Raw genomic sequence first — 27,411 nt, 5'->3', positions numbered from 1 at the left:
TTCTAAGTTCATTGTCTGCATATTCATTGCCATTACGTAGAAATACAATTTATTTTCGTAGTTTTCTTTTAACCTGTGACCTTGTCTAATTAAATTTTTAATTCTAAGAAGGATTTTTCTCCCATAGATTCCTTAGGTTTTCTATGTAGATGATTATGTAATTTGCAGATAGGGCAGTTTTATTTTTTCTTTTCCTATCTGTATGATTTTTAATTTCCTTTTCATGCCTTAGTGCACTGGCTAGAACTTCCAGTACCATGTTGAATAAGAGTAATGAGAGTGGGGGCCGGCAGCTCCTGGCGCAGCAGTTGGGTGCACACGTTCGACTTCAGCGGCCAGAGTTCCCCGGTTTGGATCCCAGGTGCGGACATGGCACCGTTTGGCAAGCCATGCTGTGGTAGGCGTCCCACATATAGAGTGGAGGAGGATGGGCAAAGATGTTAGCTCAGGGCCAGTCTTCCTCAGGAAAAAGAGGAGGATTGGCAACAGATGTTAGCTCAGGCTAACCTTCTTCAAAATAAATAAATAAATAAATAGTAATGAGAGTGGACAACCTACCATTTTTCCCTCTTTTAGGGAGAAATTATTCTGCCTTTCACCTTTAATGATAATGTTATCTGTAGGTTTTCTTTTTCTTTTGTATATGTCCTTAAACAAATTGAAGAAGTTCCTCTCTGTTCTTATTTTTTGAGAGTTTTTATCAAGAATGAGTGCAGAATTTTGTAAAACGCCTTTTCTACTTCAGTTGATAGGATCATGTGATTTTTTTCTTTAACTTGTTAATATGAGGGATTACACTGATTAATTTAAAATATTTACCTAGCCTTGAACCCCTGGAATAAACCCCTCTTGGTCCTGGTGTATACACTGATGACAAATACATATTTATACATTGATGATTTCTGTTTGCTAATATATTGTTAAGAATTTCACATATATATTCACTTTTTTGTACTATCTTTGCCTGGTTTTGGTATCAGAATAATACTGGTTTCATAAAGTGAATTGGGAAGTGTTTCTTACGCTTCTATTTTCTGGAAGAGATTGTGTAGTGTTTGTGTTAACTTATTAAACATTTGTTAGAATTCTCCAGTGAAACCTTCTTGGACATGGAAATTCTATTTTTGAGGAATTTTTAAATTATAAGTTGAATTTTCTTAATAGTTACAGAGCTATATAATATATATGTTCCATATTGAATAAGTTGTGGTAATTTGTGTTTTTCAAAGAATTAGTCCATTTCATCTAAGTTGTCATATTTATATGTGCAGAGTTGTTTATGGTATTTCCTTATTATCTTTTTGATGTTTGCACAGTGTATGGCGATACCCTCTTTTCATTCCTGATATTGGTAATTTGTGTTTTCTCTCTCTTTTTCTTTATCAGTCTTGCTACAGGTTTTATTTTATTGATCTTTTTAAATAACTAGCTTTTTGCTTCACTGATTTCTTTTGTTTTCAGTTCCATTGATTTCTGCTCTTATTTTTATTAGTTTCTTCCTTTTGCTTGCCTGGGTTTCTTTTGCTCTTTTTTCCCTAGATTCTCCAACTGAGAATTTAGATGATTGATTTGAGAGTTTTTCTTTTCCTGTATGCATTGAGCCCTATAAATTTCCTTCTCAGTGCTGTTTTAGTGCGTATCAGAACTTCTTCATGCTGTTCTGGTGTATCAGAAAGTTTGATACGTTGCATTTTCATTTTTATTCAAGTCTACTTATTTTTAAATTTCCACTGACACTTCCTTTTTGTTCCACGGATTATTTAGAACCGTGCTGTTTAGTTTCCAAGTGTTTGAATATTTTCCTGTTATTGTTCTGTGACTGATTTTTAGTTTGATTCCATTGTGGTCAGAGAACACACTGTATGAATCAATTCTTTCAAATTTATTGAGGTTCGTTTTCTGGTCCAGGATATGTTCTGTCTTGGTATATGTTCTGGTGGATTTGAAAAGAACGTGTATTCTGCTTTTGTTGGGCGAACTGTTCTAAGTTGATTGGATTATGTTGGCTGATGGTATTTTTGAGTTTTTCTATACCCTTGATCATTTTCCACTTAGTTGTTCTATCAACTGTTCTGAGAGAGGTATTGAGGTCTCCAACTACAATTGCGGATTTGCCTTTTTTTCTTTCAGTTTTTTTTCTTCATATATTTTGCAGCTCTATCATTTGTTGCATACATATTTTGGATTGCTATGACTTCTTGTGGACGGACACTTATTATATGATGTCCATCTCTGTCTCAGTTAAATTTCTTTGTTCTGAAGCTTACTTTATCCACTATTAATATAGCTACTCGTGCTTTCATTTGATTAATATTTGCATCATGTATCTTTTTCCCATTCTTTTAATTTTAACTTGTCTACATGTTATATTTGAAGTGAATTTTTTGTAGACAGCATCTGGTTAGGTCATGTTTTCTAATCCACCATACTGGTATCTTTTAATTGGTACACTTATACTATTTACATTTAATGTAATTGTTGGTATGTCAAGATTTAACTTTGGCTCTTTATTTTTGTTTTCTGTTTCTTCTCTGCTGTTGTCATTTTCTGTTCTCTTTCTCTTGTTTTTTTATGTACTATTTGTACATTTTTTAGAATTCTATGTTCAATTATCTATAGCATTTTTGACTGTATCTCTTTGTATAGATTTTTTAGCAGTTGGTCTGGGAATTATGTTATATATATTTAACTTATCACAGTGTACTAGTGTCACCATTTTCCCAGGTCAAGTGAAGTGTAGCAACCTTACTTTCATTTTTGTCACTTACTCTTCCTCATTTGTAATATAATTGCCTTAACTGTTTCTTTTGCATACGTTTAGAACCACATCAGATAGTCTTATACTTTTTGCTTCAACTGTCAAATATAATACAGAAAGTTCAAGAGACGGAAAATTTATTGTATTTATCATATTTTTTGCTCACCATGTTCTTTCTTCCTTCCTGATGTCCAAGATCCCTTCTTTTATAATTTCCTTTCTGTCTGGAGAACTTACTTTAGCCATTCTTTCAGGATAGTTCTGCTGGCAGCAAATTATCTTAGTTTTTCTTCATCTGAGAATATCTTGATTTCCCTTTCATTCCTGAAGGATATTTTCTCTGGATATAGTATTCTGGATTGACAATTCTTTCCTTTCAGCACTTGAAAAATGTTATGCCACTCTTTCTTACCACTATGGTTTCTGATGAGACAGCCACTATCATTTGAATTGTTTTACCATAATACAGGTAAAGTGTCATATATCTCTGGTTTCAAGATCTTTTTTTCTTTGTTTTTAGAATTCAGAAGTTTTGGTTGTTCCTCCCCCCCCCCACCCCCGCCCCAACTAAAGAAAGAGACTCTTCTCTAAAAACCGCATAAAAATTGAAGTCTCTAGATCAGAAATCTCTACAGAGTTCCAGACATCGGTATTCCAGTGTTTGGAAAACAACGTCACAAAACTGTCCCTTAGGATTGGTAAATTTATTATGTCATCATTTCACCCCTGTAAAGCAAAGAGTAAACAAAGTTTCAATCAATGTACAGGCACAACTGTCCTATCTCAAACTCTTCATGTACTTATTCAGAGGATATTATCCAGAATTAAAACAGGAAGGGCAGGCGCCTGAACAGGGGCTTGAACCCTGGACCCTCAGATTAAAAGTCTGATGCTCTACCAACTGAGCTATCCAGGCTCCTAATGCCCTGCTGTCCATGAGTATCTAATCTAGGTTTGCACATTTGCCCAATTCATTTGATGTTTCAAGGTTTAGATCTCAAGTCATATCCCTTGAATTCTCATTGTGAAGAAGATTTTGTTTGAGAGAGATGTTATAATTGCCAGGAACTTTTTCCTTCCTTCTCTCTTCTTCGTTTCTCTCCTCTAGGTTTTCAGAACTAGAGATGCAGTGTCCCCTAGACAAAGCACTGCTGGATTTCAGACCAAATTGCTAGACACATGGGGTTTCATATCTTGCCAGGTACCGGCACCTAAGTTTCTCAAGGCAACGATCACACTACTTCTGTTTGTATCCCTCTGCATTGTCTGGTACATCTTTCTTGGAGCCTTTGTAGGCAGAGGGGAAAAAAGTTGAAAGAGGAAGAATTTGAAGACACAAGAGAATGTTCCATAATGGGCCGCTTTCTACTGGTGGATGGAACTGCCCACAAGCATTTCCTTGGTAAATGGGATCTTGGAGCTGACTGGCAGGAGGGACGGTACCACAAGGAATAGTGTCTTTTGGTCTAGTATTCAGTGCTGCTTCTCCTGGGGTAGTCGCAGTCTCTAAATGTTTTAGAAATAGTAGTGCTAAACACATCAAGCCTTGTTCTGCCAACTTTTCATTCTACAAATACCTGCAGACAAAGGTGATAATTAATCACGGATGTTTTCTTAATATTTAAGTGTCCAAGGGGGTATACCTGAGTGGAAGAGAAAGTATTCACCATGTAGAAGGGCCTGGGTTTAATTTTCTGCACCTACACAATTTCCTTCAAGCTTTCTTCCATGATTTCCTCCATGTCTAAGCCACTCCTCTTTCCTTTACTACTCTTCTTTCTTTCCTCCTCCTCTGTCTCCTTCCAAATTCACCTTCTCTTCCTTCTTCTCTTCCCTCTTTGTGTCTTTACTCACTGTTTTGCTGCTCACATCCAGAGGAAAAGTGTTTTAAAGACTCAACTGTTTTGATTCCATGGGCCTTGATACAACTCAACGTGATTATGCCACCACAAGGAATATTAGATTGAGTGAGACAACAAAGATATAGTTTACTCAAAACCTCTCCAATCAGAGGCGATAAATATGCCAAGTCCAGCACATGTTCCTTTGATTCCATTTACAGCACTATTAAGGAGCTGGAAAGAAAAATGGCAAAAGGAAACAACAGAAATGATGACCACAGATAATTTTGTGTCTCTATTTTCTCAGCTGTGCCTGTATCAATGAGCACGCAGGCAGCAGTTTGAGTAGAAAATCTGCATAAACTGACTTTTCTGTATTCGTGCTTTCCACTGTAGCCCCATCCACACACACACACACAATAAGTTGGGTCAATAATCAGACTATGAGACCTGCAGATGTCAGTTCTTTTTGCCTAAGTAAGTGAATTATTTGTTACACAATGGAATCACATCTCACAGGAAATGCCGTGCTTCCCAAATTCCAAAGATGAAAAAATTATTAGGTTTATGGATTATGGGTTTTTGTACTGTGGTTGAAATGACAAAATTGGGAGATTCTTAGTCTGAAGGTCTAAAGCATTCCTCAACTTGATCCAGGGGTTGGCAGATCATCTGAATTAGTAAAAACAAACAACAAAAGAACCCAAACACCTTTCTTCAAAGCTCAGTTACAGAAGACTTCTAACTTTGGATGTCCTCCTCCACCTATTTCCTAAAAGTGAAATATCTACACAGATTGATGTAGTGAGCATAAGAATTCCATGCTTTCAAATTTTCCTTAGATTCTCCATAGAGTACTTTTGCTCACAATATTTAAAAATCTTAAGAAAATCCTGCTTTGAGCACATCAGATAAAAATCCCAGAGAAGCCACCGGAGAAAGAAGTACTGAACAGCTTTGGAGGGAAATGGTATAATCCATATAAACAAAACTATATTTGCTTTCCCAAAGCTATTTATTAGCTATTTAGTATCCTTCTTCACATTTCTGTGGCAATCTTTCCTGTAGTGCCATACCATACTCTGGGAGAAAGAAATTTGGATGGTTTTGCTCAGTCTGCCAGCCTTACTCCGCTGCCTATGTCTGCTGGTGATCTTTTTCCTCCTCGAGACTGAACCAAAAATATCAGTTTTTAAAATTTGGTGGTATTTTGAGGTTTTCATCAGCTGTTCTTTAGGCACAAAATCTACAAGTTGAAAGACAAGTGAGAACAATCTCAAAACACATCAATGGGCCTGAGAGTCCGTCGGAACTTCTGTGCTTGCTGGGCATCCTGTCAACGGATATGGAATTCCATTCTTCAGCTTCTACTGGAGCCTATAGCCTCTTCACACAGGGGTACAACAAGCGAGCATTATCCAATCTAATGCTTCTCATTGAACCCATTTTGAGAAAGAAAGGGATTTAACTAAATTAATTTCATAAGAAACAGCAGAAGGCAATTCCTTGGTCTAACCAGACCCATTTAGGTCCAGGCCCTAGCACTTAGCCTCCGCTGCTCTCAAAAACGGATAATTATCATGCGGAACTAGTGTACATTAGGACACGTTACCCATTATAAGACCTAAAATAGTTCTTCAGTTTTGACCTAGGTCTGTACAGTGGATCCAGCAACAAATGGAGAAGTTTGGAGGTGAGGGAAAGACTAATCTCTCTGTGGGGGAAAGACAGTGCTGGGCACAAGAAAAGACAAGTATTATTTGTTTCTTCCAAATAACTCGACACTTCCAGGAAAATCAGGATGACGCGAAAACGGAGAGAATCCGCGACTGCTTTACTTTAGGAATTTGTAGATTTCTCATCTTTCCTAGCCTACCAATGTGCGTGGCATAGTTGGGAGGAATGGTCACACGAAACCGCCCTGGATTGTTTTGTGGATCAATCAATCAGGCAGCTTAGAGCAGACGACCTTGAGGCAAAATACTTGGGGAGTTATACTTTCAATGAGACAACACTCCTCCAAGCTGTTTTGGCCCTTCGCTTCCCACCTGAAGTAGTTTGGAAGTCACCAAACTGCACCTCAGACATCGAGACCAAGGAGGTTTAAGACCCATTACCCCGCCCTGCCACAATATAAGGTGATTCATCTAATTGTCGGGTGGAGGATCAGGTTCTTAAAACCTACGATATGAATGAATTATAACAAAATATTTTCATGGCGTTAGAGCAGGCTTTTCCGACAAGGCGACTCTTTTTTGAGCTTACAGACCTTTCTTCCTGGAGGAAGCGCCATCGTATCTCCGAGACGAAAAAGGTCAAAACATCAACTTAGATGCTCTCTTTCCTTATGCTGTCACCACCTGGTCATTGCAAACTTTAGTTCTTGACTCATATTCCTCCACCCAAACTTGCGTTATCATTATCAGTGACAGATAAGAGATCCTTCGAAGAATTATCTCATTTCTGATCATCTCACAGCTTATTAATTCTAAGTAGTTGTCAGGGATTTCAGATGGAGCTTTACCCTTTCGGGGGGAGAAAATCTTCATTCAATTTCAAAGCTGAAAAATTGGAAACAGATGTGTACTACGTTTCAGCTTTCGGGTTTGGACACACCCCTCCACCAACCGGCCGCGTGGCCTAATGGATAAGGCGTCTGATTCCGGATCAGAAGATTGAGGGTTCGAGTCCCTTCGTGGTCGTTTGTTTCTTGTTGGACAAGCAACGAGCTCTTTCATTTGGCTTCTAATGGCCAACTCTTGAGAAGGAAATCTGAAATGAGTCAGACGCCTTAAAAAAGCACACCTGTATACCAACTAGTTACTAATAGCTTGCTGTTTTGTCACTGGCATCTAATCACTAAACAATTGTAGTAGAGTACTAATGCATAAATAGTTGTTATTACACTATAGTGACTCTGGGTTTTCTGGCTTACATTCCTGTACGATGGGTAAATAGTGGCCAAGAAAAGGATGCAAGGAGTAGAAAAGTCTTCTGTAAATGTTTCTCTAGAGGAAGCTTGGTTTCAAAGACCTTCTATCTAAGAGTTAGGAATCCATGTTTGAAGGAGTGGGGAAGATACTAAACCCTGAGCAGATACTTGAAATCTGGGCCCTCATAGTGAGAGTCTGATGCTTCTCAACTGAAATAATCCCAGTTCAGGGATCCAAATTTTCCAAAGAATTTACTCAAAGCTAATAAGTTGGTTATTCTCTAAACTTTCTATTCTTTGCCTTCATTATAAACCCAGGGCCCCAATATTTGAGAGGCTCAGGCCAAAGCTGGTGGCCAGATCCTCCTTCTACATTCAGCATAGCTTCCTACTTAAAGAATCTGAATGAACCTACAAAGTAAAGACGTTGAATCAGTAATCAAAAACCTCCCAACAAAGAGAAGTCCAGGATCACGTGCAAATTCAGCTAAGTTGCAGGATATGTGATCAACAAACAAAAATAAGTTGTTTCTCTATGCACTAGCAATGACCAATCTGAAAAGAGAATTAAGAAAACAACCCCATTTACAATAGCATCTAAAAGGATAAACTACCTAGGAAAAACTGAACCAAGGGGTGAAAGACTTGTATGCTGAAAACTACAAAACAGTGCTGCAAGAAATTAAAGAAGACACAAGTAAATAGAAATATATCCCATGTTCATAGATTGGGAAACTTAATATGTTAAAATGGTAATACTATCCAATGTAATCTACAGACCCAATGTAATCCCTATCAAATTTCTAGTGGTTTTTTTTTTTTTGCAGAAGTAGACAAGCCAATTCCCAAATTCATATAAAATTTCATGAGTCCTCAAATAGCCAAAACAATCTTGAAAAAGAAAAGTAAAATTGGAGGACTCAACTTTTTTTATTTCAAAACTTATTAAAAAGCTACAGTAATGAAGACTCTGTAGTACTGGGATAAGGGCAAACATATTAATCAATGGAATAGAACTTAGAGCTCAGAAATAAACCCTTACATTTACGGCCAATTGATTTTGACAAGAGTATCAAGACCATTTAGTCAGGGAAAGATTATTCTCTTTAATAAATGATGCTGGAACCACTGTATATTCACATGTGAAAGAATGAAACTGGACCTCTATCCCACATCTTATACAAAATTAATCCAAAATGGATAAATGGCCTTAAGGCAATAGCTAAAACTATAAAACTCTTAGAATATAACATGGGGTAAATGTTTATGATCTTCGATTTGGGAATGAATTCTTAGATAAGACACCAAATGTATGAGCAATAAAAGAGAATAGATAAATTGAATTTAATCAAAATTAAAAACTTTTGTGCATCAATGGACAACTTAAGAAAGTGAAAGACAACCTACAGAAGGGGAGAAGATATTTGCAAACTATTTATCTGATAGACGCCTAATATCCAGAATATATAAAGAACTCTTACAAACTAACAACAACAGCAAACCCCAAAAAATAAATTTTTTAAATGAGCAAAGGACTTTAATAGACAAATGGCCAGGAAGCACATCATTAATCATTATGGAAATGTAGATTAAAACCACAATGAGATAGTACTTCATGCCTATTAGGATGGTTATTACCAAAAAAAAAAAAAAGAAAAAAGAACAGAAAATAACAAGTGTTGGTGAGGATATGGAAAAATTGGAATCCTTGTACACTGCTGGTGAGATTGTAAAATGATTCAGCCACTGTGGAAAAGTCTGATGGCTCCTCAGAAGGCTAAACACAGAATTACCATATGATTCAGTAATTCATTCCCAGGTATATACCCCAAAGAACTAAAAACAAGTACTGAAACAAACTCTTGTACGCAATGTTCATAGCAGCACTATTCACAATAGCCAAAAGATAGAAACACCCAAATGTCCAACAATGGATGAATGGCCAAAAAAATTGTGGTGTATACATACAAGAAAATATTATTCTGCCATAAAAAGGAATGGAGTATGGATACATGCCACAATATGGATAAACTTTGAAAACATTATGCTAAATGAAAGAAGCCACCCACAAAAGGTCATCATATTAGTTTTCTAGGGCTGCTGTAACAAAGTTCAAATGACTGGGTCACTTAAACATCAGAAATTTATTGTCTCACAGTTCTGGAGGCTAGAAGTCCAAAGTCAAGGTGTTAGCAGTGTAGATTCCTTCTGAAGCCTGTGAGGGAGGGAACGACCTTTCTCTTTGGCTCATAGATGACCATCTTTAGGTTCATATGGCATTTTCCCTGTATGTGCATCTCTCTGTTGAAATTTCCCCTTTATAGAAGGACAACAGTCATATTAGATTAGGACCAACCCTAAAGATCTCATCTTAACTAGTTACAACTGCAACAACCCTATTTCCAAATAAGGTCACATTCTAAGGTCTTGTGGATTAGGACTTCAGCACATAAATTTGGGGGAAACACAATTCAATCCATAATGATCACATAGTTTATATTTATACTAAATATCTAGGATGCATAAGTCCATAGAAACAGAAGGCAGATTGGTGGTTGCCAGGGGTGTTGGGTGGAGAGAGGATTAGGGAGTAACTATTTAAAGGGTATTGCTTTTTTTAGAGTGATGGAAATGTTTTACAGCTAGATAGTGGTGACAGTTGCGCAATGTTGTGAATGTCCTAAATGGTACTGAATTGTTCACTTTAAAATGGTTAATATTATGGTATGTGAATTTCACCTTATAAATAATTAAAAAAAGAATCTAAGGGAATGAGAATCCAAGAGAGGAACAACTTACTTTTTCAGGAAATAATGAGGGTGCAATCTTTGTCTTAGGTTGTGCCTTGGAGGAATTTAGACACTAGCATGGCAAACGCATTTCCTGATACAGTGAAGGAAGTATCTGTTGTATGGTGGACTCCTCGGCTTGGTTGGTTAAGCTGTCTGACTGTTAAACAGATAGACATTAGTCTCAATGGGGCTTGCTTTTGTCTTAGGATATCATCTGTCTCCTCTGCTGCTTTTTGGAAAAAAAAAAAAAAAAAGGAAAAGACACATCAAATAGAGAGGGCTTCTATTTGTTTACCTGAACATCTAAAGTTTCCCTCCCTTTCTCAAAATTTGACTGGAACAGATTTTTCTACTCCCCGCTCCCTTGAATCTAAGAGTTGGTACCCAAAGACTTTGGAAACAAAATCAAACTGATTTTAATTTATCCATCCAGTGCAAGACTATGTGTAGAAAGCAGAGTTCAGTGTAGTGTTTATATTACATGGCAATTGCTTACTCACTTCTTGTTTATACTTGCAGTGTTTCTTTTCAGAAATACATATACAACCAATCTTTGTACTTACTGCCCCCATTTCCCTCGGGTGCATCTTCTGGATGGTGTTTTACCAGAGGGATCTAGAGGTTGGAATTTTAAAATAGCACTCAGAGGTTTTGCAATTGCACTTCAGCCAGATATGTGTGTGTGGCGGTGGCGGGGGGGGGGGGTGTTTTTGATCACAAGATTTGTGGAAACATCCTGTGAGGGACAACTCAATATCGACCAAAATAGCAGGTCATCTTACCAAAACCTTGAGATTGAACCAGGGATCCAGTCAGTCTTACGTTATCCCATTTGAACTATTTTGGGCCACTCAGAGGGGTTAATATTTCAATTGCTTCTTCAATCATTCAAATGATTTTTAATTTTCACTTTTGGAAACTTTTATGTTCCTTAAGCATTACCATTTTCCATTATTCAATCAGTCATTCATTCACCACTCACCCTGAAAGATTTGGGATCCAACTTTTGGTGATTCTGGATGGATGGGGTGGGGGAGAGAGCCAGAAGAAAACAGAGAGGTAAGGAAGTTCAGTGGGCAGCATCTCCGTTCCTCCACCTACTATTTCATGACTCAAAAAATTAAGAGACTCAACAAAAATGTTTGTCAAGTTCTTTATTTTTCCTCTTCATCTTTTTTTCCTGTTCTGCTCTTCAATGTTACCGAAAAATAGAACCCAAGGTGAACTTCCCTTTGATGCTGTGGTAGGCCTCTTTTTCTTGGTGATGATTTAGGGTGAACTGGTTCCCCCCCCTTTTTCCCTCTCCTATCTTGTCTTCCTTTTGCCAAAACAGCCACCCCGTGTGTTACCAAGGTCTACGGAGCAGAAATGGGACAGCCGTAAAGGCAATGCATTGGATCATTGGTTTTGTCATGTGAGCAGGGAAATCATGAGAAAATAAATGAAAAAGTGCAAGAAAGGTTTGGTTACAGAGTAAAGGAGACAAATAGAGATACAGGGAATTGTACTCAAGACTTTGTATGTGGAAGGCACCTTTTCAACATTAAAGTACAACCAATAAAAATCAGCTTGCCCTAGATATTCTTATAAAATATCACTGCCATGTGTTTTTAAAGATTTTATTGTTCCTTTTTTTCCCAAAGGCCCCTGGTACATAGTTGTGTATTTTTAGTTGTGGGTCCTTCTAGTTGTGGCATGTGGGATGCTGCCTCAGCATGGCTTTATGAGCAGTTCCATGTCCACGCCCAGGATTCAAACTAGCAAAACCCTGGGCCACCAAAGCAGAGTGCATGACCTCAACCACTCGGCCACAGGGCTGGCCCATCAGTGCCATTTTTGAATTGTTTTGAGAAACCTAAAAGTTGGCAAGACAGAATCCACCGAGGTAAGTTCCATTAACTTTGAAATCATTAAAATAGATCCTCTCTAGCATTTCTGGTTCAAGAAACTTCCTACTCCAATCTGAAATTTGTACACAGTTGCTGAAACATATTTAAATTAATAGCATTTTACCAATTATATGTAAAATTAATTACATACATATATTATTTAACCTAGGTAGGTAAAGTTTCTCTTTTTTGACTTGTGGAATTTATAACAGAAAGCATCACAAATGATTATGAACTAATTAAGGAGGCGAAACACACCAAATATAGCTAATTACTTTTGGTATGTTTCTTTCTATAAAGTGTTGGAAAATATTTGGTGCAATCCAGCAGTTTCTTGGAGGCCTCAAAGACAATTTTTTAAAAAGTTCTCTCTTAACATCAACAGTGGTAAGTCATGCTCATGGTACGTACCCTTCGTATGTGATGAAAATGGTACTTTACATCTGTGGTCTTCCTTGCCAAGACACATAGCCCCAGCCTGATCATGACAAAGACAGCAGACAAATTCCATTCGAAGGGCATCCTACAATATACCTGACCACTATTCCTCTAACCTATCATGGTCATTGTGATGGTTAATTTTATGTGTCAATTTGACTGAACTAAGGGATGCCCACATAACTGGTAAAACACTATGTCTCGGTGTCTTTCTGAGAGTGTTTCTGGAAGGGATCAGCGTTTGATTCAGTAGACTGAGTAAAGGGATCCACCTTCACCAGTGTGGGTGGGCATCAAGCAATCCCTTGAGGGACCAAAAAGGATAAAAAGGCAAAAGAAAGAGGAAATCCTTTTCTCTTCTTGAGCTGGGAAATCCATCTTCTCTTGCCCTAGGACATCTTGGAGCTCCTGGTTATGGAACCTTCCAACTGGGACTGAATTATACTACTAGCTTTCTTTCCTCTCCAGCTTGCAGATGGCAGATTGTGGGACCACTCAGCCTCCACAACCAATGAGTCGATTCCTATAATAAATCTCATATATATATATATATATACACATACACACACACACATATATATACACATCTTATTAAAACAAAATAAAATGGAGACCATGCTTGAAAATCTCCCAAGAAGACAAAACCATTGAAGTCACATAAGCAAAACTAAATCTAGCTTATTTCATGAACATAAGTGAAACTTAGGTTATTTCTTGTAAAAACCTCTGATAATCATAAAAGAAGCTTAAGTCACCTTCCTAAAATGGTATAAGATGATCACTTTTAGCCAGTCCCCTGGTGTCTTGAAACCCGCCTTGTAATAGCCAATTATTGTAAAGGTTAAACAACTTCCTCATTTTCCCTTTCTAAGTCATCCCATAATGTCACGCCTCTGAGCTTCATGGCAGTTTTGGACTTGAAGACCCCCAGTTCAAGAACTGTTCTTTTGTGCACCATAAACTCTTACTAAATACTGTTTTACTGATCTGGCTTGAATTTTTACTGTTTCTGAATTTTTGACCATATATATATATGTATATATATGGTCAAATATGTATATATGATATATGTATATATATGGTCAAAAAGTATACATAAATATATGCATATGTATATATATGTGTGTCTATATATATATGTGTGTGTGTATATATATATCCTATTGCTTCTGTTTCTCTGGAGAACCCTGGCTAATAAAATTATTGAAAACAAGAAAAATCTGAGAAATTGTCACAGTCAAAAGAAGGCTAAAGAGACGTGACAAATAAATGTAATGTGATATCTTGGAAAGATAAAGGATATTAAGCAAAAACTAATGAAATCTGAATAGACTATGGATTTATTTAATAGAAATGTATCAACATTTGTTCATTAATTTAGCAAATGTATCATCCTAATGTAAGACGTTAATAATAGAGGAAGCTGGGTGCAGGGTATATAGGAACTCTCTGTAATATTCTCTCAATTTTTCTGTAGATCTTTCCTATAAAATTAAGCTCTTTATAAAATAAAAGTGACCTCCCTTTTAGACATACAAGAGAAGAGGGTGCTGAAAAGGATTTGGGGCAAAGATTTTGCTCTGGAGAGTGAATGCATTTATAGCAGGGCTTTTGTACTCATTAGCACCCACATTCAACACAATGATGTCTTATAGGGCCTATGCCACTGTCTAGTTTCTATGAAGATTATTTCCTTATAACATTCAGCACAGGCTAAAACAAAATAGTGAGCATGTGAATAGCAAAGTGAACTGCAAATAGTCCCAGAGCTGCTCCAATAGAAAGCTGGATTGAGTAGCCTTTTGTGCGTATGAGTTAAAAATAAGTTATAGGAAAAGATGAAAGAATCTACACTAGAACTAGGTGGTGAATCCTAGATTCTCAGACTAAGGGCCTGATGCACTGCTGACTGACCTGTCCAGGAGTCCGACGGTTTCAGTGGGAATTGATTCAAACCAAAAACATTTAGTCGCTGCTTAACGTTTCCTCCTTATTCTTTCCCTTCTATTTTAAATCCAAACACGCTAAAAATCAGTTGCTCCCAGCGCAACGTCCAAGCACAAAACCGCTGCTAGATTCTGTCTCTAAGCTCAATGCTGCCCCTACACGGGGATTCGTACAATGTTGCCTTTCCAAACCCTCCAGTACCGGAGGATACTGCTTCACAGATAGTCAACCACAGGTGCGCCCCTGAAAATGCTCAGCTTCTGTTTGCTGTGACACGTTGCAGCAAGGCACTCTCGGAATCACAACATCCTAAGCAAGATGAGACGTATCTTTTGTGGGACATATGCTTTCGAACCACTTACCTTAGGAGGAAATTTCTTCTCTTCCTGAGGGCCTGGAGAAAGCATAGTAGAGATGCAGGACTTGGTCACTTTCTAGCTCTGCGCCTGTCCATATCCTAGATACAGATGTCCTTGGAGGCCCATCCCCAAACTCTATTCCTATTCTATTCTCACCCTCCTCCTCTGCTGCCTCTTCTCTCTCCCATCGGCTTCATCCCTCTCCCCACCACGAGCCAGGCCACTCTCCCTTCTCCAACCCTCCCATGTTTCCCCTCCTCAGCTCATTCCAGTTCCCAACCACTTGCCTTTCTAGGACAGTAATAACATAACCTATCTGAGCACCTGCCCTCTCCTCTCCTCCCACCTCTTCCCCCATCAGAAGGTTTAGGATTTCCTCCAACTTCATATCTAGGTTTGCCTACAGGCAGGAAGTGTCGACTTTCTGAGTCTTGAGGACTGATGGAATTTACGGACTTGTCCAGGCATAGGGAAAGTTTACAAAGAACGTATTGGTTTCACAGGTCGCACCCAGCTTCCCTTGTACTTTCATCATTGCGCAGCTGATTGGTCTGAAAGAGAGGCTATAACAAGAGCGCCCACATTTCTCCTCTCTCCTCTGTGTTCTGCCTCTCGTTTATTGTCTTCAGACCAGAGCTATAGCTTCGCTGAAACAAAGCCGCTGTCATGTTCCCAAATCCAGATGCTGGATGCAGAGGTTTCCAAGAGCGTGTAAGACTGCCTGAGACGCATACTAAGTATTGTGAATTAATGAACATGCTGTCTTATCTCCACATCTGGATCTACACTCCCTCGGTAGCAGTCCCTGAGTATGTCTTTGCCTTCCCTGGCACTACCTTTTGCATCTTTTTGGCCGCTTCGTAGGCAGAGAAGGACTTTTAAAGAAGGGAGAATCTGAAGACATAACAGAAGGTTCAACCTGGAATTCTTCTCGTGGTGGACTGGAATTGACATAACAGGCAGATGGCTAAAAGCAGTTCTTGAAGGGGGCAGGGACTGTGGGAAGATCAAGCATCTTTCTGTCCAGAAGGCATTTCTCCTTCTCCTGGTATAGCTGTAAAATAGGATTCAATCCAGAAGTTTCAGAAAGAGAGGAGTCAAATATAGTGGACTTTGACTTGCCAACACTTTCAGACAACGCTGTAAATAGATAATATAATATACTTTACAGATAGAGTTAACCAAGGGGGTGTAGCTCAGTGGTAGAGCGCGTGCTTAGCATGCACGAGGCCCTGGGTTCAATCCCCAGCACCTCCATTTGTTCTCAGCTCCCTCACAGGGGCATGATAGTAACTCTGCTCCGGACTTCAACCACTCTTTTCTTTGTGCATACTTTGATTCATGTAGTGTTTGGCACTTAACCATTTCTACTCTGGGCTTTGACACTCCTTGGACCTCCCAACCTGACTGCCTCAGCACAATAAAGCGAGGAACCAAGTGAAGTACAGAAGCTGTTCGCTCAGAATCAATCTGAAGGCGAAGCACCAAGCATACCACCACGCCATAGACGGTCCGTTCCCCTCTGCTGCAATTTTTCATTATTATTAAGAAGCAGGGAAGAAACAGACAGATGGAGACAGAAGGGGGGAAATGGGGGCTCTTGGAAAAATTCCTTTAGATTCCTCTCCCCTCCCCGTTTTTTCTTCCAGCTGTGCCACTGCCGATGGATAATGCAGGCTCGGGAGAAAACTTTCCTTCTCGTTTTCCTTTCCCCACTAGCCCTTATGCATCTGCCACACATTGAATCTTGGTTGGGCAGCAAAAAGTCCGTCCAATCACCAGTCATGGAGTGCTGTGATCCTAGCTTTTCCTCCGTGAAGGAATATTTAGGATACTGTCCAAGGGAAAGACACTTCTCGTGAAATTCAGAGCTTTCCAAAATCCATAGTTGAAAAAATGGTTTCCAGAGATGAAAAGAGCAGCTAGTGGCTCTCAGTGCCATGACAGTATTGGGCAAAAATGGCTACGCCTTTCTGTGGGACAAATGCTTTTAAGCCCATTTCCCTTAGGAGGAAGAGAACCTCCCGGTTTCCTACTTCGCTAGAGGGAGCAGAGGAGACAGAGCCAACAGCGGCACAAATTACCTCCCGGGCCATCCCAATCCTACGCATGAGTAAAGACCTAGCCCCAGCCCTTTTTACCCCTTGCTCTTCCAGCTCCTCTCTGCAGCCCCAGCCACTTGCCTCCTCCTATCCCCCCTCTTTTCCTGTGCCACCTACTGTGTCACCTTCTTCTCCACTTGACCTCCCCCCCCCCCCTTTCATCCCATTCCACTGCTTCCTCTTAGCTAAATTTTTCCCAGCAGATCACTTCAGTTCCTGCAGCTCCACTTTCTAGGTTAGCAGTTCTCAAACCTGGGTGACAAAATGATCTGGGGAGGCATTTCAAGTGTGTAGATCCCCACTCCCCCCACCCCCCAATCCTGTGATTCTTAGCGCACTCAGGAGCTATAAGGTGGAAATGGGAATACGTCTACTTATAAAGTTCTCAGACGGTTCCCCAGGTTCAGGAAACACTGCATTCTAGTCTAAAACCTTTTATCTCTGTATCAGAGGGTCACTTCTGGCCGACTATGTTATTCACCAAGTTACTTTTAAATATCATCTGGCCTCTAATTGCCCATCTTAGCGACTTTCCAGCACCAACTGAGCCTAACTTGGTTATTCCAGAGAGGGGAGGGGAGATGACTTGAGCAGAGGAGGAACCGAAGAGCTGATATATTACTTATTCCGATATTCAGGAATGTAGAGGTTAGAAAAATATCAGAATGAAAATCAACAGTCAAAGAGAAGACACATGATCTGGGATTACTCCTGAAACTCATATTTGGTCACCACAAATTTTGACAACAGGAGGGGAGCGTCGATTCTTTGCACCTCTGTGACGGGTGAGGTTTGAACATCTGTCCAGGAACTGGGCTGGGGAGGGAAGGTTATTATAAAAGTTTAATTTGCCTCGCAGTTCTTGCTCAGCCTCCTAAATGCCCACCTTGTGCTTCTTTGAGCATCTCAGAAACAGAACTGCAGATCTCCAAGAGAAAGCCACTGCCCAGTTACTCGACTATGATGCTGGGCTCAAGAGTTTGCTCTGGCAGTGACAGTCTGTGACAACATATACTTACTGTTTTTCATTTGGGACCTATTTTCTCATTCCATTTGGATCTAAATTTCCCAAAGCAACTTTTCAGGTTCTTCTCTTTTGCCCCCTTCTTTGTCATTTCCCCATGAGCTCGACAGCTAGAAGCACTGGAGGGGCAGGGTATGATGATTTGGGCAATCCGAGATACTGCGGAGACTGCCTGGAGAAGGAACAGCGCATTCGGGTTTCAACTTGAGATCACTTGAGTTAATGTGGGCCTATGCATGTCGGTGGCTGAGGTTTCCAGGTCCTAGGGTTTAGCTACCCCCTTCCTCTGGAAAAATGAGTCCAAAATATGGATTCCCCTGTGGGTTATGTGGCCAGAGTTCCATTACATTATGGGGACTTCTTATCTCTCATGGCTTTTGACAGCGGCCTGAGAGATTCCCTGAGGCAGTATCAGGGCTCCATGCCAAATATAGTGAGACTGTAAAGACCAAGAGGAAAAAGATGCCCTGAGAATCCGTGAGTGATCAAATGGGAGGAGGTGATCCACACTGTTTTTCACTGCTTTGCCTACTCTGTGCCACAATCAGGAGTCAAGAGAATGAGAGTCAAAGAGAAGGAAAGTTCATTCACTTAGTCTTTGCCCTGGAATAATTTAGACAGCAGCATGACGACATACCTGGAAGGAGAGAGCCCAGAGACGGCCCTGGTGGGGGCTGTGTGGCTTAGCTGGTTAAAACGTCTGCCCTGGGTTTGAGCCCCAGAGAAAACTGAGCTTGTGATTGATGCCCGCTCCCTCTTGTGATCTCGGAGGAACTAGGAGGAGCATGCTTTTAGTTTCTCCAAATGAGGGAAATTCGACGTGATCTTTTACACTTCCACTTCACGCTTTAAAATGTCCTTTTCGAATACAAAACATAGCATGCAAAGGGTTTGACAAAGAAAAATGTAACGATTGGTATTTTAACCTGACACATGACTTGCACAGAAAACAGTGCAGCGCAATGATATTCTGTAGTTTGTGTTGAGTCCTTAACAAGTGTTTGTGTTTTTTGGTTTTGAAATGCAAGCAACTTATTTATCTGTTCTTATTCCCACCCAAACACCTTTGGCCACATCTTCCTCTGGGACATTCAGCGTGGTGTTACATGAGGTGTTATTACTTCATTTAAAGATTTAAGGAAAAAAACTGAAGTTCATTGAGGAAACATAGAAGCTAAGGAATTTAAATCTGCTGTTTGCCAGTGTTCCTGAGATTTTCCTTCAGCTAGGTGTTTTGGTTGACAGGATAGTGGGGAGTTAGTGGGTGTCTTCTCGTATATATTTTGCGTAAACTTCCTATGAAAGACGACTTAATATGGAATAAAAATAACGATGCTCACAAAACCGTTGGTTGCCCGCTCATCTGAAGCATCCCGCGAGCCTGAGCCAGCTCTCTTCAGTCTTCCAAACTTTGTTGTAAACGTTCGCTTCGCAAAAGTTTTGCTACTGCCATCTTACCTTCGTCCAACGTCCACTCACTCACTCAGCAAAGAGAACTTGGGACCTGGCGCCCAGCGCCTCTGTCGCTTACGTCCCATCCTCCACTCCCGGCGGCGGAGGCAGCGGTGGGGGAGCGGAGAGAGCAAGCGGCTTAAGGAAACCGGTGGGAAGCTTTTCTGCTCCTCGGCCTCAGACCACTCAGTGCTCATAAAACAGCGGAAACTTCGCGGTACTGCTTATTTTTGCTCTTTTTCTGTCGTACTTTTTAGGTTTCCTTCCAAATGAAACCCAAGATGAATGGGTCCGTGGCTGCAGACTTCGTGCTCCTGCCGGAGGAATTGCAGATAAGCCTAGTTCCGTTTCTTTTCTTCTCTTTCTTCTTTCTTCTCCCTGTGAATGCCCCTATCTTGGGTGGCACCAAGGCTCCAGGAGTAGAAATGGTATAATACTGAAGAGAATCAGTTGGATTGTATACTTTTGTTTTAATGGGAGCAGGAGAAACTTGACAAAACGTATGACAAAAAACGGGAGGAAAAATAAAGAAAAGACTAGCTGGAGGAGCCGGGGGTCGAACCCGGGGCCTCGTACATGCGAAGCACGCGCTCTACCACTGAGCTACACCCCCTGCCGCTGTGAATCCTCTGGGAATCGTTTATAACTTATCAGTTCTGTTTTGAAATTGTCAGTTTTATTTTCTAATTATTGGAGAAAGTCCACTGAGTTAAATTCCGTCACTTCTGAAATTACTAAACTGGATATTGTCTTTTGGCTTCACTGAGACAGTAGGATTATAGTCCAACTGACACAGTTTCCGATCCTACAACTTTCTCACTTCTGTTAGCCTGCTCCAAGGTCCACTTACAATCAATCCGCGTGAAAATGACTTTCTTTCACCAGGAAAAGTCCCAGGAAAAAACCCCAATTTCCCACGCAAATCTCCAGCAGTACTGGCTCAAATGAAGTGCTCTTCAGTCCAGAAGCAACCACCAGCTTTTATCGAACTCGAGAATTGAATTTCACGCCAGATTGGCTTGGATGCTCCGGCAACATCCGTTTTCCGGCTGACTCATTGATGGCTCACGCATCAACACATGTTCTGAGATTGTCCTCAGTTCTGGTTCCACGTTCCCCATCTCTATCCCTCCCTTGAGGATTATGTCCACAAAGGATTTCAGAAAAAAAGACCTTTAAATTTCCATCAATTTTAAACAACCGATATTTTTTCAGATGGGGGAATGAACAGGGCAAACGCAGGTTGGCAAAACAAGTTTGGGGGATCCGGCAAAGTGTCAAACTGCTTTCCCTTGAGGAACCCATTATCACAACGGGAAAGCCTGCTATAGATACGATATTGGAAAGAATAAAGCCCAAAAGTCGTAGAAATCTTGAGTCCCATCTATGAATATGGAAATTCGAGGAGATCCTGGACAACACAAAGCAGATAGGGTTGAATTCACCAGCCAGGAAAGAGCAGTGGTGATCAATATTATCTCACTGGGATACTTTTAGCTTTGTGTGTAAGGCCAATGACTTTGATAATGAGTCTGAAGACTTAAACTGCCTCTTCATCAGGATTTTCCATATAATATTGACAGAAGTATTCCAGGAAGGTCTTTATTTAATGGCTTGAAGTACTGAACACACTGAACATTATTGATGAAGGCAGGGAAGATTGAAGGCACCAATTCCAATTCTGCTCATCTTAGCCTTCTGGAAGATTTACTTGAGAAAGTGAATTCAGAAGAGTTTGTGTTAGGGGCACATGTTACAGGCAGGAGAATTTTATTTTTGACATAAACTGTGTACTTTTCAAATCTTGGGGAGGAATTCCTGATTTTAGTCTAGACCTTTAGTGCTCATCCAACTGAGCTATGTGAACCATATCTCTGCTTTCATCAACACTAATAATTTTCTCCACTTTCGAGTTTGGAAAGCACAGCGTTCCTTGAGAGACGTCATTCCCTTGTTCCCTCACCTTGAAAAAGTTGGGTTCAATATCCTACTGCATTTGGTGATTGCTTCCAACTACCAGCAAGTGTGGTTGTGGAAGGGAAGCGGGAAGAGAGAAAATCAGTGGGTAGGTTTTCTATTCCTCAGTCTTGTCTTTTAATTGACACAGGCACTGCTGAGAATACAAAAGGATCTGTTAACAAAAATTGACTACAAGCCTCTTTTCATTTCCTTTCCATCTTTCTTTTTCTTTCCTGTTCCTCAGTAAACTATGAAATGGAACAAAAGGAGCCTGGCCTCCCCCTCTAATTCCTTCTTGTCTTACTTGTGCTGATGCAGTAAGGTTGGTAGGTGTGAGAGTCGTACAGTTGAAATAGATCAGTTTAAAGGCAATCTGTAGGGTGATGGATTTACTTTGAATGTGAGCAAGGGAAAAGAGTGATAAAAGAAATTTTTTAAACAGGGAAATTTGGGTGTGTTATTGAAGTACAGCATTGATGGGAAAAGGGAAAAGCAATAATGGAGTCCAAGATTACCTGGATTCTCCTGAATGCTTAACCTGTGCTGTTCCAGTGATCTACGCAACCAGCTAGAGTCTATTCTTCAGTAAATCATTCATAACTGATGATTGCCCTGATTTCTGGATATTCTAGGACCTAAAAGTTAGCAGGACAAAGTCTGCAGTAGTTAGATTCACTATTTCAGAAAATCCTAGAATGAATCGTTTTTTGCAGCTATGCCATGAGAATGATGACTGAATGCTAGGAAAAAAGGTACCATTCTTCCTTCCCACTTCAATCAGTCCACTCTAAGGTCTGTTCACCAACAGACTACACTACCAGACTGTCAGTGTCATTACACCACGAGGGAAAGTCTCAGATTGGAATGTGTTCTGTTTCAATTGTCTTTCATTCAACTTTCTTCACCTCTGCCTACAAAACTATCAGCAAGATACAAAAGATAGTGCAGAAAAACACAACGAAGAGTTGCAAGTGTGCTGCCTAAGAGAATTTAGATCAGAGTGGAGAGCAAAGATAGAAAAGAATCAATTAACAATATTTGAAGGGAAATGAAGTTCAGCAACACAAGTGACTCTAGTGCTGGTCTGGAAATTTAAACACGAATTCACAGAACCCGGTGTTAAATGAAGAGCGATAAATGTGCTTCATAGACAGGCATTGTTTTAGCAACCCTGGACCCCTGTTAGTGGATGTCGAAGCTCTGGATCAGGAGACCACATAGAAGGAAGGTGGAAGAGAGAAAAAAATGCTAAGGTTTCAATTCACTATAGAAACTCCTTTGGGCAAAATTTTCTCCTGAAGAGAGAGAGTGCAAAGGAGGCAATACGTGAGCTGCAAAACTACGTAATTTTTGTTAAACTTCTATAGACCTAAAGAAGCCCTCAAACTTAATGTGTTACCTGAGGCACAAAGGGTATTTGCTTTCTGATTTTTGCCAATATATTGTATAATGGTCCATGTGAGTTTTGGAGGGCATCATGTAGGAGAAGCAGCCGGTAACTTACACGATTGAAAAAGTCATTCCCTCGCCTCACCCATGATTCTGATAACGAGCTGGTTTTGAGCGTATGTAGTCTACAAAATCAAGGCCTTGGAAACTGGGTTGGGCTAATCTATTGGGAAAACCTCATCCAAGAGGAAGTATACCGTATGGGAGGAAAGGCATAGTAGGACTTGACTAGGTTTCAGGAAGCACCTTTGTTATGAAGAGGTAGTGTTATCCTGTGGTAGTCAGACTCCTTACACAGCAGCTTCCAAGAGGGGTTATTCCAAGAGAAGCAAAAGCAGAAATTGCAGATCTCTTAAGCTATTTGTAAAAGGAAATATCATCAATTCCACCAATCCTCAAGACCAACCTTTGAACAGAAATACTGTTCATTCAGGGCTGACTTATTGAAAGGGAGTGTCTCCTACCTCCACAGCACACACCTGGTGCTGAGCATCTGTTTCTCAACTTTTTCAGATACAGTGGAAGGGAAGGAAAGGGAAGGGAAAGAAACAAGGAGAAGGTTAACTTCTTAGAAGCCAAGATATCTCCATCACTTGAGTTTATCTGAAAGCTAAGTATTCTCTATCACAGAGAATGAACATCAGTTTGTCTCCAAAATTAAAGCAGGTTAGTGGTGGAACTTTCCTTACTGTGTCTTTTTTTCAGGCTCTTACTGAAGAAACAAAAGCCCTTGTTTGAATTCACGTGTTGTATTCCCAGTAAGTGATAAAAGTTCATGAAAAGCTGTGTTTTCAAGGCATTCAGTTTACAGTCTGAAGTGTTTTTCTGGGGACAGTTGGAGTTCTGCTCACAGCATACTAATTTTTCTCTCGGTTAGTGTCTTTAAGATTAGCTATTCTGGCTAAAGAAATTGCACATGGGATTTTTTTTCTTTTCCTCATACGTTGGATCTTCCTTTTTCTTAAAAATCTATTGTAAAATGGTAGTAGAGGTGAAAAAGCTGGTTAAATTGGTGGCATTCAGTGATGCAAGTAGGAGAGCCGATGCCACGACACTAAAAGAGTGTATGGGTGTAAAGCATATTGGAGACTGGAAAAGGAAACACCTATGGAGGTGCTGGGTATCGAACCCAGGACCTCATACATGCAAAGCATGTGCTCTACCACTGAGCTACACCCCCAAGTGACAACGGTGCTTTTCTGTAACATACTGGGAAATATGCTCATTTTCTGTATTCTTTTGCAAGGCTTTTTTTTTGGTCAGAAAATTTATTATATTAATTCCATTATTTCTAAAGTTTCTAAACTGGATTTTTTTCCCCAGATATGCTCAAGAATAATAAATTCTAAACTCAAATTGATACCATTCCTGATCCTAGGTTTTTCCCAGCCCGGTCAGTCTTCTCCAAGATTTGCTCACCATCTGAGAAACAAGTTCCATCTTGGAACTTTCTTTTGTCTTCTTCTATTTCTCTCTATGGGTTTCTTTCTCTCATATAGATCACTCTACCTAATCTTCATCAGTCCTCTGGTCTGTACCCACTTCTTCAAGTATCTGTGTTCCGCAGTTATTCTCTTCCTTCAGTTTCTACACTGAGTCTTTCCTTCCTTACTAGCAATCTACAAGACCAGGATACCTTCCCTTACAAAATTGAGGAAGCACTTTGACATCCTATGTGCAAAACGAAAATCATCATATTTTTTTCGAATTGTGTGGCTTCCCTCAATTCCATATCTTGAGAAATGTCTTCACCCTACAACTGGCTGGGAAGTCTAGAAAAGGGAAAGAGACAGAAACAGAGAGAGAGGAAGAGAGAAGAAAATGTTTATGGATTCAACTCCCTTCCTACTCACCCCCTGCCTCTCCATCCCCAAGCAGTCAGTGATCTACTTCTTGTCACTGTTGACTAGTTTGCATCTTCTCAAGTTTTACATAAATGGAATCATATTGTATTTAGGTGTTTTTTTTTCTTGCTTCTTTCACTCATCATACTTATATTGAAATTCATCCATGTTGTATGTATCAATAGTTCATTCTATCTTATGCTGAGTAATAGTCCATGGTATGGACATACCACAGTTTGTTTATCCATTCACCACTTGACAGATATTTGGGTTGTTTCCAGTTACTGGCTATTACAAATAAAGCTGATATGAACATTTGTGTAAAAGTCTTTCTATGGACTACAGTTCCTTTTCTCTTGGGTACATACTTAGGAGTTGAATCGTTTGTATATATTTAACTTTCTAAGAAACTGCCAAACTGTTTCAAAGTTGTATTGTTTTCCATTACTGCTAGCAGTGTGTAAGAGTCCCATTTCTTCCATGTGCTGGCCAACACTGGGTATGATCAGTCTTTTGAAACTTTAGCCACTCTTATAACTGTGTAATGGTATATCATTATGGTTTTACTTTGTATTTCCTTAACGACTAATGATGTTGAGCATCTTTGTTTATTTGCCATTCTTATATCTTCTTTGGTGAAGTGTCTACTTAAATATTTTGCTTATTTTCAAATTGGGCTTTCTTATTGTTACTTTTGAGAGTTCTTTATGTATTCTAGATGCAAATCCTTTAGTGGATATATGCTTTGCAAAGGAGTCTCCCAGTCTGTGACTTGCCTTTCTATTCTCTGAAACATGTTTTGTGCAGAGCAAGTTTTAAAATTTTTTGATGAGGCCCAATTTATCAAATTTTATGTTTTTGTTGTCATATCTACAAAATCTTTGCCTAACCCAGAGTCACAAATATTTTCGCATATGTTTTCTTCTAGAAGTTTTAAAGTTTTTTGTTTTATATTTAGTTCTATGATCCAATTTTAGTAGATGCTTTAGGCTTTATAGCATACCTTTCTAAAATGATCACACTCTATCTTCAAGTGATTTTACATTGCTTCATATATAGTATAAGGACTTTGCAACACTATACCTCCATTTTCCCTCCATTTCTTTTCTCCCAGAGTCTGACATTTAACTTCTCCATGTTATAACCCAACAATACATTGTTATTATCTATGCTTTAACAGTTACATTTTTTTTTTTTTTTTAGATTTTTTATGTTTCATTTTTCTCCCCAAAGCCCCCTGGTACATAGTTGTGTATTTTCAGTTGTGAGTCCTTCTAGTTGTGGCATGTGGGACGCCGCCTCAGCATCGCCTGATGAGCGGTGCCATGTCCGCGCCCAGGATACGAACCAGCGAAATCCTGGGGGGCGAAGAGGAGCGCGCGAACTTAACCACTTGGCATCTGGGAGGGACCCAACAGTTATCTTTTAAAGATATTTAAGTAGCAAAAAAATATCATATTCATTACATCAATACCATTGCCAGTGCTCTTCATTTCTCTGTGTAGACACAGATTTTAATCTAGTGTTATTTTCATTCTGTCTGAAGCACTTTCTTTAACATGTCTTCTAACGTGAGTTTGCTAGAGATGAGTTCTTTCAGGTTTTGTATGTCTGAAAAATTCTTTAGTTTGTCTTTGTTTCTGAAAAATACTTCCACTAGGTATAAAATTAGACCGAGTTTTTTTCTTCAGTACTTCAAAGATGTTTCTCCCTGTCTTCTCATTTGCATTGTTTCTAACAAACTGGGGTGAATTGATAGTAGAAAGCTCTTTTTACTCCTGACAAGGGGAAGATAGTTTACCTTTTACAATGACCTTAACTCTTTCTGTATTTGTCTTTAGCCATTTTCTTCTTGTATTTTTCCCCCTGTTTTTCTATTTCTCTTGGAAAAAATTAGAAATTGATCATAAATTTTTTTTGTTATTTTGGTTACATGCTGGGGCTATCTGGCTTGTATCGACAAATGTAATATCAGAGAGGGGGGAGAATCTAAAAGAACTCCTGAGTTTTGTAACTTACTCCAAACATTTTTTTAAAAAATAAGCTTCAGTTATATGAATGTAAAATATTTTTCAAGGGAATACATTTCCTGAACTTTTCTTATCTCTAGAAAAAAATTAATAAATTAGGTTATAAAGTGTTGTATATTCAGTGGAATTCCTTTACTGATTTGGCTCTAGGGACTATTAAGAACTTACATAAAAATAAAAATTAGAAACATTAGAATTTTCAGAAGACAAAAGGGAATTGAACTTCCAAGACTTTAGTGTGCTATTATTACTATCCTAATAATTTTTGTAGCTAAGATTATTTTTTTACTTTAGTAATTTAATATCCTGTTGAAATAAATATACATATTTTGGCTGTTTTGTTTGATATTGTCTTTTTCCCATTTAGGTCCTAAATTCTGACTAATAGAAATTTTAGGGTATTTCTCAAATGGAACTATACCAGACTAAAAATCTTCTGCAAGGCAAAGGAAATCATGAACAAAATGAAAAGACAACCACCAACTGGGAGAAAATATTTACAAATCATATATCCAACAAGGGGTTAATTTCCAAAATATATAACGATCTCATACAACTCAACAACAACAACAAAAACAGCCCAATCCAAAAGTGG

At 39.3% G+C, this 27,411-nt stretch overlaps 5 non-coding genes across 5 annotated transcripts; 2 read left to right on the top strand and 3 right to left on the bottom strand.

The window, feature by feature from the left end:
- Window positions 1–3,601: 3,601 nt before the first annotated feature.
- TRNAK-UUU (transfer RNA lysine (anticodon UUU)) lies at window positions 3,602–3,674 on the bottom strand. Its single transcript has one exon. It is a non-coding gene; the product is annotated as a tRNA-Lys (tRNA).
- A 3,554-nt stretch (window positions 3,675–7,228) lies between these two features.
- Window positions 7,229–7,301, top strand: TRNAR-CCG (transfer RNA arginine (anticodon CCG)). The gene has a single exon. It is a non-coding gene; the product is annotated as a tRNA-Arg (tRNA).
- An 8,840-nt stretch (window positions 7,302–16,141) lies between these two features.
- On the top strand, window positions 16,142–16,213 carry TRNAA-AGC (transfer RNA alanine (anticodon AGC)). The gene has a single exon. It is a non-coding gene; the product is annotated as a tRNA-Ala (tRNA).
- A 3,862-nt stretch (window positions 16,214–20,075) lies between these two features.
- Window positions 20,076–20,147, bottom strand: TRNAA-CGC (transfer RNA alanine (anticodon CGC)). The gene has a single exon. It is a non-coding gene; the product is annotated as a tRNA-Ala (tRNA).
- Window positions 20,148–24,050: 3,903 nt separating this feature from the next.
- On the bottom strand, window positions 24,051–24,122 carry TRNAA-UGC (transfer RNA alanine (anticodon UGC)). The gene has a single exon. It is a non-coding gene; the product is annotated as a tRNA-Ala (tRNA).
- Window positions 24,123–27,411: the final 3,289 nt, after the last annotated feature.

The sequence above is a fragment of the Equus przewalskii genome, chromosome 19, assembly GCF_037783145.1.
Source record: "Equus przewalskii isolate Varuska chromosome 19, EquPr2, whole genome shotgun sequence".
Classification (NCBI taxonomy): domain Eukaryota; kingdom Metazoa; phylum Chordata; class Mammalia; order Perissodactyla; family Equidae; genus Equus; species Equus przewalskii.
The sequence above is the reverse complement of the archived record's forward strand: the minus strand, read 5'-3'. Positions and strand labels throughout refer to the sequence as shown.